Genomic DNA, 21,372 nt, shown 5'->3' with positions numbered 1-21,372 from the left:
GAACTGCACAACTGAGCCCCACGGGACACCTTGGACATAAGCCACTTCTTCAAGACAGGAGATGTAGCTGACCTACCTAATACATAGGAACAAACACAGAAAATTTGACAAAATGAGACAAAGGAATATGTTCCAAACAAAAGAACAACAACAGAAAAACCTCATAAAAAGAACTAAACAAAATGGAGATAAGCAATCTTCCAGATAAAGAGTCCAAAATAATGGTCATAAAGATGCTCACCAAACTCAGGAGAAGAATGGAGGAACACAGTAAAAACTTCGGGAGAGGGCTTCCGGCAAGATGGCGGAAGAGTAAAACGCGGAGATCACCTTCCTCCCCACAGATACACCAGAAATACATCTACACGTGGAACAACTGCTACAGAACACCTACTGAACGCTGGCAGAAGACCTCAGACCTCCCAAAAGGCAAGAAAGTCCCCACGTACCTGGGTAGGGCAAAAGAAAAAAGAAAAAACAGAGACAAAAGAATAGGGACGGTACCTGCACCAGCGGGAGGGAGCCGTGAAGGTAGAACGGTTTCCACACACTAGGAAGCCCCTTCGCGGGCGGAGACTGCGGGTGGCGGACGGGGGAAGCTTCGGAGCCGTGGAGGAGAGTGCAGCAACAGGGGTGCGGAGGGCAAGCGGAGAGAATCCCGCACAGAGGATCAGGGCCGACCGGCACTCACCAGCCGAGAGGCTTGTCTGCTCACCCGCCGGGGCGGGCGGGGCTGCGAGCTGAGGCTCGGCTTCGGTCGGAGCGCAGGGAGAGGACGGGGGTTGGCTGCGTGAACACAGCCAGAAGGGGCTAGTGCGCCACGGCTGGCCGGGAGGGAGTCCGGGGGAAAGTCTGGACCTGCCGAAGAGGCAAGAGACTTTTTCTTCCCTCTTTGTTTCCCGGTGCGCGAGGAGAGGGGATTAAGAGCGCTGCTTAAAGGAGCTCCAGAGACGGGCGCGAGCCGCGGCTAAAAGCACGGACCCCAGAGACGGGCATGAGATGCTAAGGCTGCTGCTGCCGCCACCAAGAAGCCTGTGTGCGAGCACAGGTCACTGTCCACACCCCCCTTCCGGGGAGCCTGTGCAGCCCGCCACTGCCAGGGTCCCGGGATCCAGGGACAACTCACCCGGAAGAACGACGGCGCGCCTCAAGCTGGTGCAACGTCACGCCGGCCTCTGCCGCCGCAGGCCCGCCCCGCCTCCGTGCTCCTCCCTCCCCCCTCCCCCCTCCCCCCCCCACCCCCCGGCCTGAGTGAGCCAGAGTCCCCGAAGCAGCTGCTCCTGTAACCCTGTACTGTCTGAGCGAAGAACAGACGCCCTCAGGCGACTTACACGCAAGGGCGGGTCCAAATCCAAAGCTGAGCCCCGGGAGATGTGAGAACAAAGAAGAGAAAGGGAAATCTCTCCAAGCAGCCTCAGAAGCAGAGGGTTAAAGCTTCACAAACAACTTGATGTACCTGCATCTGTGGAATACATGAATAGAAAACGAATCATCCCAAATTGAGGAGGTGGACTTTAAGAGCAAGATTTATGATTTTTTCCCCTTTTCCTCTTTTTGTGAGTGTGTATGTGTATGCTTCTGTGTGAGATTTTGTCTGTATAGCTTTGCTTCCACCATTTGTCTGAGGGTTCTATCCGTCCGTTTTTTTTGTTTGTTTGGTTTTTAAAAAAATTTTTTTTCTTAATAATTACTTTTTATTTTAATAACTTTATTTTATTTTATCTTACTTTATTTTATTTTACTTTATCTTCTTTCCTTCTTTTTTTCTTCCTTCCTACCCTCCTTCCTTCCTCCCTCCCTCCCTCCCTCCTTTCTTTCTTCTACTAATTCCTTCTTTCTACTTTTTCTTCCTTTTATTCTGAGCCGTGTGGATGAAAGGCTCTTGGTGCTGCAGCCAGGAGTCAGTGCTGTGCCTCTGAGGTGGCAGATCCAACTTCAGGACACTGGTCCACAAGAGACCTCCCAGCTCCACATAATATCAAACGGCGAAAATCTCCCAGAGGTCTCCATCTCAACACCAGCAGCCAACTTCACTCAACGACCAGCAAGCTACAGTGCTGGACAACCTACGCCACACAACTAGCAAGACAGGAACACAATCCCACCTATAGGCAGAGAGGCTGCCTAAAATCATAATAAGTCCACAGACACCCCAAAACACACCAACAGGCGTGGACTCGTCCACCAGAAAGACAAGATCCAGCCTCATCCACCAGAACACAGGCACTAGTCCCCTCCACCAGGAAGCCTACACAACCCACTGAACCAACCTTAGACACTGGGGACAGACACCAAAAACAACGGGAACTACGAACCTGCAGCCTGCAAAAAGGAGACCCCAAACACAGTAAGATAAGCAAAATGAGAAGACAGAAAAACACACAGCAGTTGAAGCAGCAAGATAAAAACCCACCAGACTTAAATGAAGAGGAAATAGGCAGTCTACCTGAAAAAGAATTCAGAATAATGATAGTAAAGATGATCCAAAATCTTGGAAATAGAATAGACAAAATGCAAGAAACATTTAACAAGGACTTGGAAGAACTAAAGATTAAACAGCAACGATGAACAACACAATAAATGAAATTAAAAATACTCTAGATGGGATCAATAGCAGAATAATTGAGGCAGAAGAATGGATAAGTGACCTGGAAGATAAAATAGTGGAAATAACTACTGCAGAGCAGAATAAAGAAAAAAGAATGAAAAGAACTGAGGACAGTCTCAGAGACCTCTGGGACAACATTAAACGCACCAACATTCGAATTATAGGGGTTCCAGAAGAAGAAGAAAAAAAGAAAGGGACTGAGAAAATATTTGGAGAGATTATAGTTGAAAACTTCCCTAATATGGGAAACGAAATAGTTAATCAAGTCCAGGAAGCACAGAGAGTCCCATACAGGATAAATCCAAGGAAAAATACCCCAAGACACATATTAATCAAACTGTCAAAAATTAAATACAAAGAAAACATATTAAAAGCAGCAAGGTAAAAACAACAAACAACACACAAGGGAATCCCCATAAGGTTAACCGCTGAGCTTTCAGCAGAAACTCTGCAAGCCAGAAGGGACTGGCAGGACATATTTAAAGTGATGAAGGAGAAAAACCTGCAACCAAGATTACTCTACCCAGCAAGGATCTCATTCAGATTTGATGGAGAAATTAAAACCTTTACAGACAAGCAAAAGCTGAGAGAGTTCAGCACCACCAAACCAGCTTAACAACAAATACTAAAGGAACTTCTCTAGGCAAGAAACACAAGAGAAGGAAAAGACCTACAATAACGAACCCAAAACAATTAAGAAAATGGGAATAGGAACATACATATCGATAATTACCTTAAATGTAAATGGACTAAATGCTCCCACCAAAAGACACAGATTGGCTGAATGGATACAAAAACAAGATCCATATATATGCTGTCTACAAGAGACCCACTTCAGACCTAGAGACACATACAGACTGAAAGTAAGGGAATGGAAAAAGATATTCCATGCAAATGGAAACTAAAAGAAAGCTGGAGTAGCAATTCTCATATCAGACAAAATAGACTTTAAAAAAAAGACTATTAGAAGACACAAAGAAGGACACTACATAATGATCAAGGGATTGATCCAAGAAGAAGACATAACAATTATAAATATTTATGCACCCAATATAGGAGCACCTCAATACATAAGGCAAATACTAACAGCCATAAAAGGGGAGATCCACAGTAACACATTCATAGTAGGGGACTTTAACACCCCACTTTCACCAATGGACAGATCATCCAAAATGAAAATAAATAAGGAAACACAAGCTTTAATGATACATTAAAAAAGATGGACTTAATTGATATTTATAGGACATTCCATCCAAAAACAACAGAATACACATTTTTCTCAAATGCTAATGGAACATTCTCCAGGATAGATCATATCTTGGGTCACAAATCAAGCCTTGGTAAATTTAAGAAAATTGAAATCGTATCAAGTATCTTTTCTGACCACAACGCTATGAGACTAGATATCAATTACAGGGAAAGATCTGTAAAAAATACAGACACATGGAGGCTAAACAATACATTACTTAATAACGAAGTGATCACTGAAGAAATCAAAGAGGAAATCAAAAAATACCTAGAAACAAATGACAATGGAGACACGACGACCCAAAACCTATGGAATGAGCAAAAGCAGTTCTAACAGGGAAGTTTAAAGCAATAAAATCCTACCTTAAGAAACAGGAAACATCTCGAATAAACAACCTAACCTTGCACCTAAAGCAATTAGAGAAAAAAGAACAAAAAAACCCCAAAGTTAGCAGAAGGAAAGAAATCATAAAAATCAGATCAGAAATAAATGAAAAAGAAATGAAGGAAACAATAGCAAAGATCAATAAAACTAAAAGCTGGTTCTTTGAGAAGATAAACAAAATTGATAAACCATTAGCCAGACTCATCAAGAAAAAAAGGGAGAAGACTCAAATCAATAGAATTAGAAATGAAAAAGGAGAAGTAACAACTGACACTGCAGAAATACAAAAGATCATGAGAGATTACTACAAGCAACTCTATGCCAATAAAATGGACAACCTAGAAGAAATGGACAAATTCTTAGAAATGCACAACCTGCCAAGACTGAATCAGGAAGAAATAGAAAATATGAACAGACCAATCAGAAGCACTGAAATTGAAACTGTGATTAAAAATCTTCCAACAAACAAAAGCCCAGGACCAGATGGCTTCACAGGCGAATTCTATCAAACATTTAGAGAAGAGCTAACACCTATCCTTCTCAAACTCTTCCAAAATATAGCAGAGGGAGGACCACTCCCAAACTCATTCTATGAGGACACCATCACCTTGATACCAAAACCAGACAACGATGTAACAAAGAAAGAAAACTACAGACCAATATCACTGATGAAAATAGATGCAAAAATCCTCAACAAAATACTAGCAAACAGAATCCAACAGCACATTAAAAAGATCATACACCATGATCAAGTGGGGTTTATTCCAGGAATGCAAGGATTCTTCAATATACGCAAATCAATCAACGTGATACACCATATTAACAAATTGAAGGAGAAAAACCATACGATCATCTCAATAGATGCAGAGAAAGCTTTTGACAAAATTCAACACCCATTTATGATAAAAACCTCCAGAAAGTAGGCATAGAGGGAACTTTCCTCAACATAATAAAGGCCATATATGACAAACCCACAGCCAACATCATGCTCAATGATGAAAAACTGAAAGCATTTCCACTAAGATCAGGAACAAGACAAGGTTGCCCACTCTCACCACTCTTATTCAACATAGTTTTGGAAGTTTTAGCCACAGCAATCAGAGAAGAAAAGGAAATAAAAGGAATCCAAATCAGAAAAGAAGAAGTAAAACTGTCACTGTTTGCAGATGACATGATACTATACATAGAGAATCCTAAAGATGCTAACAGAAAACTACTAGAGCTAATCAATGATTTTGGTAAAGTAGCAGGATACAAAATTAATGCACAGAAATCTCTGGCATTCCTATACACTAACGATGAAAAATCTGAAAGTGAAATCAAGAAAACACTCCCATTTCATTGCAACAAAAAGAATAAAATATCTAGGAATAAACCTACCTAAGGAGACAAAAGACCTGTATGCAGAAAACTATAAGATACTGATGAAAGAAATTAAAGATGATACAAGTAGATGGAGAGATATACCATGTTCTTGGATTGGAAGAATCAACATTGTGAAAATGACACTACTACCCAAAGCAATCTACAGATTCAATGCAATCCCTTTCAAACTACCACTGGCATTTTTCACAGAACTAGAACAAAAAATTTCACAGTTTGTATGGAAACACCAAAGACCCCAAATAGCCAAAGCAATCTTGAGAACGAAAAACGGAGCTGGAGGAATCATGCTCTCTGACTTCAGACTATACTACAAAGCTACAGTAATCAAGACAGTATGGTACTGGCACAAAAACAGAAAGATAGATCAATGGAACAGGATAGAAAGCCCAGAGATAAACCCACACAATATGGTCACCTTATCTTTGATAAAGGAGGCAGAAATGTACAGTGGAGAAAGGACAGCCTCTTCAATAAGTGGTGCTGGGAAAACTGGACAGGTACATGTAAAAGTATGAGATTAGATCACTCCCTAACACCATACACAAAAATAAGCTCAAAATGGATTAAAGGCCTAAATGTAAGGCCAGAAACTATCAAACTCTTAGAGGAAAACATAGGCAGAACACTCTATGACATAAATCACAGCAAGATCCGTTTTGACCCACTTCCTAGAGAAATGGAAATAAAAACAAAAATAAATGGGACCTAATGAAACTTAAAAGCTTTTGCACAGCAAAGGAAACCATAAACAAGACCAAAAGACAACCCTCAGAATGGGAGAAAATATTTGCAAATGAAGCAACTGACAAAGGATTAATCTCCAAATTTTATAAGCAGCTCATGCAGCTTAATAACAAAAAAACCAACAACCCAATCCAAAAATGGGCAGAAGACCTAAATAGACATTTCTCCAAAGAAGATATACAGACTGCCAACAAACACATGAAAGAATGCTCAACATCATTAATCATTAGAGAAATGCAAATCAAAACTACAATGAGATATCATCTCACACCAGTCAAAATGGCCATCATCAAAAAATCTAGAAACAATAAATGCTGGAGAGGGTGTGGAGAAAAGGGAACACTCTTGCACTGATGGTGGGAATGTGAATTGGTACAGCCACTATGGAGAACAGTATGGAGGTTCCTTAAAAAACTAAAAATAGAACTACCATATGACCCAGCAATCCCACTACTGGGCATATACCCTGGGAAAACCATAATTCAAAAAGAGTCATGTACCAAAATGTTCATTGCAGCTCTATTTACAATAGCCCAGAGATCGATACAACCTAAGTGTCCATCATCGGATGAATGGATAAAGAAGATGTGGCACATATATACAATGGAATATTACTCAGCCATAAAAAGAAATGAAATTGAGCTATTTGTAATGAGGTGGATAGACCTAGAGTCTGTCATACAGAGTGAAGTAAGTCAGAAAGAGAAAGACAAATACTGTATGCTAACACATATATATGGAATTTAAGAGAAAAAAAATGTCATGAAGAACCTAGGGGTAAGACAGGAATAAAGACACAGACCTACTAGAGAATGGACTTGAGGATGTGGGGAGTGGGAAGGGTAAGCTGTGACAAAGCGAGAGAGAGGCATGGACATATATACACTACCAAATGTAAGGTAGATAGCTAGTGGGAAGCAGCCGCATAGCACAGGGAGATCAACTCGGTGCTTTGTGACCACCTGGAGGGATGGGATAGGGAGGGTGGGAGGGAGGGAGACGCAAGAGGGAAGAGATATGGGAACACATGTATATGTATAACTGATTTGCTTTGTTGTGAAGCAGAAGCTAACACACCATTGTAAAGCAATTATACTCCAATAAAGATGTAAAAACAAAAAAACTTCAGTAGAGACACAGAAAATATAAGAAAGAACAGGTCAGAGTGGAAGAATACAAAAACTGAAATGAAAAATACACTAGAGGGAACAAAGATCAGACTAGATGATGCATAAGAACAAATCAGTGATCTGGAAGACAGATTAGTGGAAATCTCCTGGTCAGAACAGCAAATGGAAAAATATGATAGTTTAAAGGACATCTGAAACAACATCAGACATATTGACATTTTCATTATACGGGTCCCAGAGGAGAGAGAGAAAACGGTAGAAATGTACACAAGGAAATATTGGCTGAAAACTTCCCCAATGCAATGAATGAGATACACAGGTCCAGGAAGCACAGAGAGTCCCAAACAAGATGAGTCCTAAAGACCCACACCAAGACACATTATAATTAAACTGTCAAAAGTCAAAGATAAAGAGAGAGACTTCAAAGTAACGTGGAGACTTCAAGAATATTCTATCTGCCCAGATCACCATTCAGGATTGAAGGAGAGACGAAGAGTTCCGAGACAAGCAAAAGGTAAAGGAGTTCAACACCAGTAAACTGACCCTACAAGAAATGTTAAAGGGACTTCTTTAAACAGAAAAAGCCATAAATATAAATATAAAACTTATGCAAGAAAAATCTCACTGCTAAAGGCAAACATACAGTAAAGGTAGTAGATCAAACATCTCTCTAGTCAGTATGAAGGTTAAAAGACAAAAGTAATAAAATCATCTATATATACAATAATTAGTTAAGGGATGCACAAAATAAAGAGTTGTAAAATATGACATCAAAAACATAAAATGTAGGGGGAGGAAGTAAAAATATACTGCTTTCAGAACATGCTCAAACGTAGTAATTACATAGCACTTGGATACAGAAGCTTATAAAAAATAGGTTATAAAAAATCTAATATTTGTTAATTCATGCATAGGATGAACGGCTAAGAGGCTGGAATATAGCCAAAATGGAATAGAGGTTATATCTGAGTGGTTGGATTATGGATGGTAGTGGTGCATGCGTGTGTGTGTGTGTGTGTGTGTGTGTGTGTGTGTGTCTGTGTTTGTGTAAATATATATTTGTGTTTATCCAAATTTCATAAATGTTATATGTGAATGTTTGTAAATACTCTATATTTATACTCTATATATGAGTGTATATTTCTTTTACAAGAATAAATTAAAATAAAAGCCCTTTTTAAATACAGGTATCCCTTGCATTTCGGAAGTTCACTTTATGCCACTTTGCTTTTATAAAAAAAAAAACCTCACTAGCACCGGTTTTTGATAACTGAAAGAAATTCTAGGAGGATTTTTACTTTTAGGAAAAAAAGCAAAAAGTAAAAATACTGTTCAGCACGTGTTTTGCAGCGGGCTGTTACAGAGGCGCTAAGGGCAGCACCGCCAAGCTCCTTCCAGGGAATCACATTCAGCATTAAGCCGCCAGAGCTCTGAACTGGGTCTGTGAGCATCTGTGCCTGATCTCCATTTGTTTTGTGCATTTGTTAGCAAGATGTGTCCTGAGGTAATTGCTTCTCAATTTATGCCATTTCAGCTTACGAAAGCTTTCATGGGAACACTCTTCTTTCTGATAGCGAGGAAACTTGCTATTAACTTCTTTTACCCCAGGTTACATACAAAGAAACTGGGCTATTGAGAGGCTCCGTAATGCCTACAAAGTTACACGATGAGCAAAGAAGTCAGGATTGAAATCCTTGGTCTCTAAATCCGTGGCCAAGCCTTTAGCCACAATTCAATATGCTCTACTCTTTAATTATCTGGAAAATTAAAAATTGATCAAGTCTGTCTAAACAGTGTTGAACTCTAGTTAAGGCTCTTTCCCTCATTTGTATATATTAAAAACAACTTCAATTCAAATGAAACAGAAAAAATGTTAAAAGCTTTTCTGACTGTCAGAGTAATATAAATGTAAACAATGTGAGAGTGCCCTTCAGTTGGTTTAATCTAAACAAACAAAAAAATGTTTTTAAGATTTCAGCCTTGTTTCCCTTTTTCCCCAGAAGATAGACTCATAATTAAACTTTTCACCTTTCCAAATTACTAATTCTGTATCCTGCATAGTGGGTGGTTTCTTTCCAGACATTCTGACTTGGAACAATGTATAAAGCAGGAGACCCTGAATGGAATTTATAGCTAAATTTAACCAGGCATATTTTAATAAGATTAGCATATCTTTGTCTTTCAACACTAAGTACCTTACAATTAACTGAATTTAGGCAGCATATTGTTTCATCAGAAGTGAGATCTGCAGCCTTCATTTCCATATTTATTGATGTTGTATGTGGAAGGAAATCTGAGTAAAATTCCTGGGACTGCCCTAAAGAGATTTCAAGAGCCAGCGTGTGTTAACCTTCCCAGGAAGCTCATGTAGACACAGAATCTCATCTAGTCAGTGCTGACTTAGCGAAAATTCATCACAGCTTTTGCCGGGGCGGGGTGGGAGGGGAGAATTAAATAGGAACCCCTAGATGTTACAACCATGAGAACCCTGTCTAGACAGAAAGGAACCCAAACACTGTGAGTGAGAACATGGTGGCAGGACTGTTCTCTCTGGAAACGCCTAGAAAGAATGTTTTCAGAACCTAATGTCTTCCTCCTTACAGTCAGGTGACCAGATAAAAACACTCAAGTGTAAACAAGTCAATATATCTGCCTTTCAGTGAATTCAAAACTGGCCAAAGGTCTCAGAAAACATTCCCACAATGTAACCCCAAGAACTCAATTTTCAATAAACTATAAAAAGCAGTCATGAAGGGGCAGGAAAGATGGCCCTTTTTCATCGTTAACTTTTCCATCTTGTAAAGCATACTTTTAAGAAGTCATCCAGTTAAGAGGGTACATACATAGGCATTACCCACCAAGAACTACCTTGAAGGGGAGAAAATTAATTTGGCAAATTGCTCAGCTCTTCACTAGAAGATGTGAAAGCAGCAGTTGGTCACTAGAAGGACAGGCTGTGTTTACTGAAGGTAATGAGTGAAAGCTGAAGCTCTTCCAGGTATGAGGACCATCTCTTCATGGGGCCACACCAAGAGGATGTATAGAAATCTCCCTCCTCCCTCCCAAAGCTAATTAGCAGCAATGCCCACACGTAAATAAACCCAGGAGGAGGCAAACAGAAGTGAGGGGGAATTCCAGAGCTGGAAGTTATCACACACAGATAGCTGTGTGTCAGTAATACAGTATATAAGATAATGAACGGAGTTCGGAGAAGAACCTCAGAACCAGTATTTCCTACATGCACGACTCTATACTCTTTTAACGTCATATTATTGGATGAAATACACTTTAAACATGAAACCAGTGTCACCCAAACTCTACCAGATGGATCACCTTTGCTGAATGAAAATTTGGACCTTCAGAATAAACACCCTCCCAGAAACTAACATGTCAGTATTAACTGAAACTTTTAGTGGTGGAGTTGACATAAACATTAAACTGCATTCATTTATTTGGACTAAAAATGTGGCTATAAACTAATCTCATTCACTTTTAGGCAAATTGAGTAGACTTCAGAGTTAAATATTTACAGAACTCTCACTATAACATCCAAATATTTAACAATAAATGAATTTATTAATAAGGAAAGTTTTATGTATATATTAGTATTTCATTGACATACAAGAAACATTTTGACCAATTACACTTTCCTGACTTTGCTTGTCCAGAATGTTCTTTGTCAGACCAGTTGCTTTGCTTTCTGTTGCTGCCAATAAATAATAGGCATCTTATAATTTGTGAAATGTTTTAATAGTTTTCTGATTTTTAACCAATTATTTTATCTAGTGTGGAAGAAATTTTAAAATATTGACAGCAAAATACCAACGGCATTGGCTGCAATATTATTTCACCAAATAAGAACTCCAGTACTTACAAATGACACATGATGCTCTAAGAGTTATCATCGAAATAGGAACCCCACACACACCCCTTACTCTAGAAGATTTATGGAAATCACCTACATGCTACGTCTCATAATTCATAGGTGTGTCCGCACCCAATTAGTATCATTGGTTCTGTGATGTCAAACCAAAAAATCGAAGAGGTTAACATTTCCTCAGAGATTAGACAGTCCCTCCAAATGTAGAATAATGACATGAGTCATAATTGTCAATGAGGAGGGCACACCTGCTTTATCCTTATGGGAAACAGCTCTTCTCCAGAGCTCTAGTAAATAATGGAGTGTGTGTGTGTGTGTGTGTGTGTGTGTGTGTGTGTGTGTGTGTGAGTTCTACAGTAAAACGGTACATACCTAGACACTAAAGAGTAGGACAGGAAAGGAGCACAGAAGTTTAAAACCTGAAAGTTGACATGGATTTTCTTAAAAACTTTGTTTTGTCACGGTAGTTTTAAATTTTCTTTTCAAGATAATAAGTCAATAACATAAATATATCATTAGGCACAGATACAAAGAATCAATTTAAAAAATACTACATAATTATCGTCACCAACATGCAGTGGTTTCTGAAACTAATAGTTATAACTGTTATGAGTTTTTACTCTTATTTTCTATTTGTTTCTATTCTAACTGGTCAGTAAGATGGAGCACCCCTCGCCCCGCGTTGTGTAAGTTATATGGGCATGCCAAAGAGATAACTTTGGTATTTTGTCTGGCATTACTCGTTTCCCACAGAACCCCAAAGGGGTGGTGTAGACAGAGAATAATAAATAGTCAGTCCCTGCGGACAGTGGACTAACTATACACTACACTGTGGAAACATCAGAAATTCTAGAAGATAAAGGTTTTGACTGGAATGAACAGGATATGTCAACAATTAAATCTCTGCTTGTGTCAGCCTTAAAATTATAATTCACTAGACACTAATGTTTCACAAAAAATTAGTGATCAACTTATTTCAGATGATGTTGAAATCATTTAGGAAAAAATGATACTATAACATTTTGCCTGGCATTTGAAGCCAGGACCCCAAAACTACACAATAGGAGTTATGCTGGCTGTCACTTTGGGCACCATGATGACTAGGCTGAATGGTGTATTTTGAAGAGGGTAAGTTCCAGAATCTTGCCCTGACTTGTATCTGGTTTACTAAGTTTGAAACACTCCCACCAAGCAGCAAGTATGACTGAGAGAAGGAGGAAAGGAGAAGAGAGTCTCAGGGCCCAGGAGCACCGCCATGTCCACGGTTGCTTGAATGATGAGACTGAAGCCCAGCTGGTGAGAATCATACTGTTATTCCTTTCTTTAGGTTCAAATTCAAATTTTATTCATTGTTCAATAAGCAGCATGTGAAGGCATTCATTTGGTAAAAAATTCAAGGGATACCCCTCCAAAATAAATAAAATTCCCCCTGACCGCCACTCAAGCTCACTCCCTCCATAGCAGTAACTGCTATTCTCCATCTAGAGGGTGTACTTCTTGACATTTTGTCACACGCATGCATGACGTGACATAAGGTATCTGCAGGAATTTAGTTTTTGCGTATGGTGGGAGGTGTGAGGTCTGTATGGTTCAGCCACTGGCTTTTTTCATTTAAAGATATGTCTTTTTAGGACCGTACTCCCGAATCTATCACATGCTCTTCAACTGCGTTATGGTATTCAATAGCACAGATGCTTTTGTTATCACTCCCCAGCCAATGTGCATTTCAGTAGTTCCCAGTGTTTTTCTATCATACAAAGAGACAGTGAGATAAACACCCTTGTAGATGGCTAACATACAGACACCAAAAAGAGTGTGTTTATTTTATAGAATGGCAGTTTACAACAATGGCCTAAAGGTTATCTCCATCCCTACACGTACGCTCTTTTGCAATGTGACTTTCATCTCCTCAAAGCAAATCATACGATTTGCTTTGGGCCACGGGACTTTAACCAACATAATGCCAGCAGGGCCTTGACAAGGGCTTGCGCAGTGAGCTTCCCTTTTTTTCTGTTGCTATTTGGAAGGCGGACATCACTGTCGGAAGAAGCCTGGGCAAGCCTCATGGAGGATGAGAGCTCACGTGGAGCATGTGTGTTGTTTCTAAAGCACTAAGTTTTGCAACTGTTTGTTACACACCAAAAGCTAACTGACTGAAAGAGACGGTATCCAGTTGGCTACACCATTTCATACTCCTCCAGTGGGCTAGGACAGTTTTCATTTCCTTGATATCACATCATAGAAAAATAAGGAGGTCATTTCCTTTTACATGAAAGAAAAAGAAAGTCAACTAGCTAATAAGCATACAAAAACATTTTTTTTCTGCCTAATAATTAACTGCTCTGTCCTTTAGACCACTTTTTTTCTAATCTAGCCTCTCAGAAGCTACAAATCATAGCCTGGAGAAGTGCATTGGCTGCTCTGGGAGTGACAACTCAGAGCCTGCATGGGGAGCAAATTTCTGATACCTCAGGTGTGTGTCTGCCGTAGGCTGGTAAACCTTAAGGGGTGACGTCCTGCCTGAAGTCTGTTTTCTCCACTCCAGGTCTGGGATCTCATGCCCAAACAGTCACTTAACCATGGATTTCAAAATCATACAATACGGCAGTCATTAAAAGACCATATTTTGTAGAAAGCCAAGGTTCCATGGAACCAGAAGTTGAACTGAACACTTGAATTTCCTTTTAATATAATCTTAACTATTTTTAATATTTTAAAAATACATTGTATAAAGAAAAATGCAGTATTCTCATAGGGTCCATGGAAAGTCAGATAGGGCCAATGTAAAACATTCCTGCCACGGTACACCTAGAAATGCAAGATAAAAATGTAATGCAGACCTGAACTCAGAAGATAGAAAGAGAAATTCCTAACAGCAAACAATAAAGAGGGGCCTGAAAGCTGGAGGGGTGAGCAGGCTGGAAGGGCAGGAAGTGGGTTGACTCCACGTGTCTAGTGGGACTGACATGTGGAATTAAGCCAGAGCCATGGAAAGGCTTCCATCTCAGTGAAAGGGACTGAGAAAGCCCTGCCTGCTGACCTGAACAGGAGACAGCAATAATGAGCTTGTTTTGCAAAATGAGGGCGTGGGAGGGACTAGAACCACATTTACACTACACACCTGGTGCTAGAAATCACATATCCCTCTCCCCCAAAATTCTACATTCATTTAAGCTATCATTTAAGAGCGAAGGCAGAATACAGACATTTTCAAACTAAAAGATGTATCTCAGGAAGAAGGAAACTGTATTCACAAGGAAGAAGCAATACATTTTGAAGAAGCAGATATAAAGAGCAAAGGTACTCTTCAAGGTGTAAATCTGAGTGAGTATTGATCATAAAAATCACAACACTAGTAATGAATACCACCAACTTGGCCAGTTCAAAACAAGTTGGAACTATAATACTAGAGAACTATAACACATTAAATGAGGAGGAAGTAGACACAAAGCAATCAATTTAGTGAATTATTAAAGAGCTGAATAGAGATATTGATTAACTTTACCAAGGCAAATATCAATGCTAAAAATGTAAAGTTTACTTAAAAGAAAAAAAAAAAAAGACATGGATGGAACTAGAGACTGTCACACAGAGTAAAGCAAATCAGAAAAACAAATAGCGTATATTAACACATATATGTGGAATCTAGAAAAATGGTACAGATGAACCTATCTGCAAAGCAGATATAGAGACGTAGATGTAGAGATCAAATGTATGGACACCAAGGGGGAAAAGGTGGGGTGGGATGAATTGGGAGATTGGAACTGACATATACACACTATTATGTATAAAATAGATAACTAATGAGAACCTACTGTATAGCATAAGGAACTCTACTCAATGCTCTGTGGTGACCTAAATGGGAAGGAAACCTAAAAACGAGGGGATATATGTATACGTATAGCTGATTCACTTTGCTGTACAGCAGAAGCTAACACAACATTGTAAAGCAACTATACTCCAATAAAAAAATTTTTTTAATTAAAAAAAGAAGAAAACTAAAGAAAACTTGATCCAATAGAAGACAGGAAAGGAGCTAAAAATACTCCAGAAAAAAAAGGTATGTCAAAGAGAAAGCAGAATAAAGCATAAAAATAACTCTTATATCTTTATGTAAATAAACTATAAAATGTTTCATCATTTCTAAGGTGCACATGTGTTCACATTTTAACATCTTTGAAATCAGAATGCATATTTCAACTGATGGTGTTTTAAAATCCCCGTTGGCCATGCAGGACCTGTGACGTGGACGCCAATGACTACACACATGAACATCAAAAGAGCCAGCAGCAAAACTTGCAGAATGGATGTCAGCATCTCAGAACAAAATCCTAAAAACAATGGTGGAGCAGTACTTTAACTCTTAAGATCCAAACAGTCGTGAGGAAGGAGTGAGAAGGTGACGAATAAAACAGGTTTAACAACATTCCCAAAGCTAGACTCCAAAAGAGGTTTGTTCTACATAATTGCAAAGCCAGCTTAACAGCCAATTCTAATGGCTTTTAGTTCTTTTGAGAATTGCTGCTTTTGATAGCATGGAGGGTGATAGGGTCTGGAAAAGCACAAACATTGGTGACTCTGAGTCAAAAACTAATTGAGAAGAGTTAGACACTGAATGTGACAATTTTTAGAAATAACAATTGATTTATTTCATTTATATTTATGCATAAGATTAATACATGATTTTTAAGTATTTATAATTAATTCTAAAATACCTCTTTAATAAGTTCCAAATAAGCATTGTCACTGTTTAATTGCAATATTTTTTCTGTTTCTTAATGATAACTAAAATGGTGTTGCACCTTATAATAAATGGCAACTTAGATTTGATGAAATACAGTATAATGGTAATCATAAAAAATGTAAAGAAACTCGACTTCCCAAATAAAATACAGAGACTTACAGATTGTATATTGAATTTCTAGTTATATGTTGTTAATGAGAGGCTCACCTAAAGCATAGTGACACAGACAAATTGAAAGTAAAAGAATTGAGGGGGAGGAAATATCTGAAAAATACTAACACTAACAGCAGCAAAGCCTCATATAAACATATCATCATCAGTAAAATCAACTTTAAGAGGGAGGGAGAGAGAATTAGGGACACAGAGGCTTATTGTCTAATAATGAAAGGAACAATCCTTTCCAGAAAAATAATAACAATTTTGAACCTTTATGCCCCTAGGAACATAGTTTCAAAACAAACAAACAAACAAACAAAATGGATTTACTGGAAAGAACCTAGAAATTCACAATTTTAGTAGGGGATTTTAGATTTCTCAGTAACTGATTAAATGGTCATTTATAGAACCCTGAAGACAACAAAGAAACCATATTCTTTCCAAGCACGCATGGCACATTTACAAAAATTGACAGTAGAATGAGCCACTAAACAAGTGTCAAAAAAAAAAAAAATCTACATCTTACAGAACATGTTTTCTGACCAAAATGTGATAAAAATGAGAATTAAAAAACCAATTCTGAATACTTCCTGGTTCAAAAAAGAAATTATAACACAAATTAGAAAGATTCAACAAAACCAAAAACAAATTTTTGAAAAGACTAAAAAAAGGACAAACTTCTGGCAAAATTATTTAAGAAAACTATTCAAATGGTACGAATTAGGAATGGTGAAGAAACAAAACCATAGATGCAACAGAGTTTTCACAGAACTTTCAACAAAGTGGTCCTGAACTTCTTGGAGGGAAATGGATATGAAAGACAATTTTGAAAACGCATATCAAGGTGTCTTCACCTACAAGAAGTTAAGGCTTGTAAAACCATAGCAATTAAATATTAAAATATGCGTTATTAATGCAGAGATAGAAAGTAGATCAGTGTAGCTGGATAGAACTAGTAACAAACCTATGAACATTAAAAAGAAGAGAAAGAATGGACTATTAATCACTCTACCATCTTAACTGGCAGTGCATATGTGAAGAAATAAAATTAGAAACCTACTTCACACAAATCACAAAAATAAATACTATATGGATTAAAACTTAAATACGACAAGAAAAGCCTCAGAAAATATAGCATAACTGGATAACATGTTAAAGGAGGAATTCTGAAACAAGATGTAAACAAACATTAAAAAATATTGACAAATTTGAACAGATTAAAAGTTTTAAGACTCTATTATATCTATTATATATAGCTATACATTATGACCACACAATCTATTACCAAAGATACAGTAGACAAAACAAAAAGATAAACCACACACTCAGCAGAGAAAACCTCTTGAAAGCACAGAAAATGAATATCCAAGATATTTTTAGGACTTCCCCAATTCAAAACAAAAAGACAAATCAGTGCAGGAGAAAATAAAACAAGGACAAAGAATAAGAAGAGGTAACTTGCAGAAATGGTAGCCCAAATGGTAAAAAAAAAACATGTAAAAATGCATTTAATCCCATTAGTAATCAGAAATGCAGATTAAAACAATGAGCTCACTTTGTAAACTCATGTGACTGGTAGAGACTCATCTCCCAGGGGTTGGTGAGGCTGTGAGAGTCAGAAACTCCTGTACGCTTTCTGTGGCGTGTGACTTGGCTCACCCACCATGAAGAGCATTGGCAATTCCTCGTCAATCTGAAATTAAGCAGAATCTACCCTTCAGCCGTTCCATTTATACTTTACAAATTTAGGTATCTTCTTTAGAGAAACTCCTGGACACATGCACAAGGGGACATACACAAAGATGTTCACTACAGCATTAAGTACGCTAGTGAAAATCACCAAACCCTGGTCTCTAGTGCAGTAAATAATAAAGTGCCTCGTTCATACGATGGATACATGATCAGCTCAAAAACTAAGCAGATCATAGTTAGCAATATGATGTTAAGTTTATAAAGCTACTTATAAAAGGACAGATACAATACCATTTGTAAAATATTTAAAAATCATTCAAAGCAATACTACTATATATACTATTGGTGCAAAACCATCCAAGGGTTCAAGTCATAGCTTCTTTAGGACAGTGTTTACTTCTAGGAAGAAAGAGGGATGAGATGTGGAATTTTAGCCATATTTGTAAAGTTTTATTTATTTAAAGAAAAGAGATCTGAAACAATCACGTCAAAATATAACACATTAAATATGGCTTGTATATTTGCTGCATTTTCTGTATTTTCTATACGTTTGAAATATTGCATAACACAATGTTTTTGTTTTATAAAAGAAAGCATATCAAAGTACAGGGGAAAGAGGGGAGGGATAAATTAGGAGTTCAGAGTTTTATTAAATGTAAAATAGATAAGCAACTAGGCCCTACTGTAGGGCACAGGGAACTATATGCAATCTCTTGTAATAACCTATATGGAAAAGAGTATATATATGTATAAGTGAATCTGTATACCAAAAACTAACATAACATTGTAAATCACCTATACTTCAATTTAAAAAATAAATAAAATTTAAAAATCTAAAAAGTAAAAACATTAAAAAAAAGAAAGCAAATCAAAGTACTATGACAAGGGTTGTAGGTGGGGGGATAAACAGAAACTATATTACTCCCTGGATTACAAAAAAATTGAAAACTAAGGTATGGGGCAGCCAATGGAGGATAAAATACATCCTTATAACCAATAAAGGTGATATTAGAAAATGCTTTTATTTATGGGCTGTTTCCTAATACTGAATGCTGGCACTGAGCAGACTCATCCCGGGGGTCACTGGCTGTCCCAGGGAGAAGCAGGGCTCTCTCTGCAGGCACAGAGCTCTGGCCAGAGGGGTAACAGAGCGGAGGAGAGAGGGATGGCTGGGCAGTGCACACCCACGGCCTCCGAAATCACAGCTAAGTAAGTAGGAGGAAGCGCGCAGGTGGGGAACAGCCAGGGGCACTGTGCCGATGGAGACGCTTCACAAAGAAGCAAATATCAGAAAAGACAGTCCCCCAAATTATGATGTTATACAATTGTAATGCAATGAAAGCCCTCAACACAGCAATTGTGCTGTGAGATCAGCGTTGACGGGCAGCGTGCTGAAGGAAGCTGCTTTTCTCATCTCTGTGTGTGCATCTAACCTTCTTCTGAGACATTGGTTAGGAAAGGTGTAGGTCAGCACTGGTCTTTTTCTGAACTTAGGTGCGCACACGATGCCACAAATGTCATCCATAACTGATACTTTCAAACGTTTGTGTTCAAAAGCTTTATTGGAGTTTTAAAATTGAGTTTCTTGTCCATTTCATCATTTGAACATATATATATATATACTTTTTTTTTTATCTGTTTATATGTTGTAGTTTGGTGCAAGATTCACTTGGAAGAAAGAATACCACTGTTTAAAAACTCTGTAATAGAATACACGATACTGAAATGAGCCCCGTCTGGAAAACATGACTTTTAGTATTAATGTCTATCCTGCAGATTTTCCATGAGGCTTAGACGTGAGAAAGATAGAGATGGATACAGTCATGTAGCAGAGTTTTGGTTGCCGTGCCAACATCCATCTCCACTTTCCTTCTTTCTTTCCTATAAACCCTAATTGTATTCAGCTTTCACCCTCCTCCACCCAGCCAGTTACCTTCTGAGCTCCAGGAGATAGGGTATCCTGATTTCTTTAAGCCAAGTGTGGTAATCCCATTCCTTTTCTCAATGGTTTAAGAGTGGAGATTCAGCCCAATACAACCAGTGAAGTCTTCCAGGAGACTTCTGGAAGTGTGTCCTTCTCCTAACAAAGAGAAAAGGAATGAAATAGCCCCGCTGTTTGTTTGTTTGTTGTACCTCATTGGGATGTCGTCTCTGGATATGAAGCCATCTTCTCACTCTGAGGTCACCACTGCCAACACCCTCAGGGACGCAGGACCAAGAAACAGCACCTGAACCCTTGATAATATTTTTGACAATCTGTACCAACCAACCTGGGAATCTACCCTACTTCTGTACTTCTTGCTGCGGGAGATAACAAATTTCCATCTTGCACAAGCCAGTCTTTGTAAGGTTAACTGCTGCTGGTTGCCAAAACGTCCCAAATGATGAAAAAGGTCAAGCCCAGAGCCTCACACATCAAAGGCATGCTAAAAATAGTAGTTAACATTATTATTCTACTCTGACCCTGCCCATCCAGGCTCCTCTCACTACCCTCCGATACATCACCAATGTACCATAGATCAAACTACTTTCCATCCTTATTCTGGTCACTTCTATTCTTAAGCAAAGGGACTATTCCCTGTAGTAACTATTAGCATAGAATTCAAACTCTGTTTTCTAAGCACAGTTTCTATGGCTCACTTGGGGGATCTAGGAACAAGGCTCACATTCATCATTCTACAATTATGAATTATAGGTTGGGATTCACTCTGCTTAGTGATACCTACATTTTTTTACTCTAATCAAAAAAATTAAGATGTGTAATCTCAATGAATTACCTTCCAGCAGAAACCTTGGTCTTTTATTAGCAAAGGCAACCGAACTCCAATAGAATCCTAATTGAAAATGAATCCTTTCAGATTTTTGACAGATACAACATAAAGTGAATCTTTCTGTTCTACTTATTTTGAGACTGGAGGACGAGACATCACAAAATGAAGTGCTACAGTGGAGACAGACATTTTTTGAAATAGGAATTCAGAGACCACGTGGATCCCACTGGAAACATAATGATTTAATAATCAACAGCATAATAGACTAACAGGTAAAAATAGAAATCTTTCCTTTTTAGCCCCCAAAGGAGCAGAACACGACAAAGCCAACATATCTGAAGAAAAGACTCTTTCCCCAGAGTGACAGTTGCCGAGGCAGAGACTTGTGAATCGGGGTGAGGGCTAAAGTGTGATGTAAAAAGTCACCTCGGTGAATCTGGGCCACTTCTTCCCATAGAGAAGCCTGTCACAGCAGGTCAGGAACCACTTCCCACACAAAGGCTTGTAGCTAGGATTTGGTGAGTAAGGAACCTCTTGAACCAGCATCTACAGCAGAAAGGCAACTATCAAGATCCTTACCAGAAGTGTGCTCCATCATTATGCCACAAGGGTCTTCCTGACAACTGGG

General features: G+C 38.6%; 1 long non-coding RNA gene across 1 annotated transcript in view; it reads right to left on the bottom strand.

Annotated features, from left to right (window-relative positions):
* The window catches only part of LOC141277896 (uncharacterized), a 53,627-nt gene extending 33,059 nt beyond the window's left edge, over positions 1-20,568 (bottom strand). Inside the window, exons 1-2 of the long non-coding RNA XR_012329769.1 lie at positions 19,907-20,568; positions 17,837-17,974 (exon numbers count right to left, since the gene is read on the bottom strand). This is a non-coding gene — a long non-coding RNA (uncharacterized lncRNA). The remainder of the gene's footprint in view (positions 1-17,836; positions 17,975-19,906) is intronic.
* Between the last annotated feature and the right edge of the window lie 804 nt (positions 20,569-21,372).

This window comes from Tursiops truncatus, chromosome 2 (assembly GCF_011762595.2).
Source record: "Tursiops truncatus isolate mTurTru1 chromosome 2, mTurTru1.mat.Y, whole genome shotgun sequence".
NCBI lineage: Eukaryota > Metazoa > Chordata > Mammalia > Artiodactyla > Delphinidae > Tursiops > Tursiops truncatus.
Note: the sequence above shows the minus strand (reverse complement) of the source record. Positions and strands in the feature narration are given on the sequence as shown.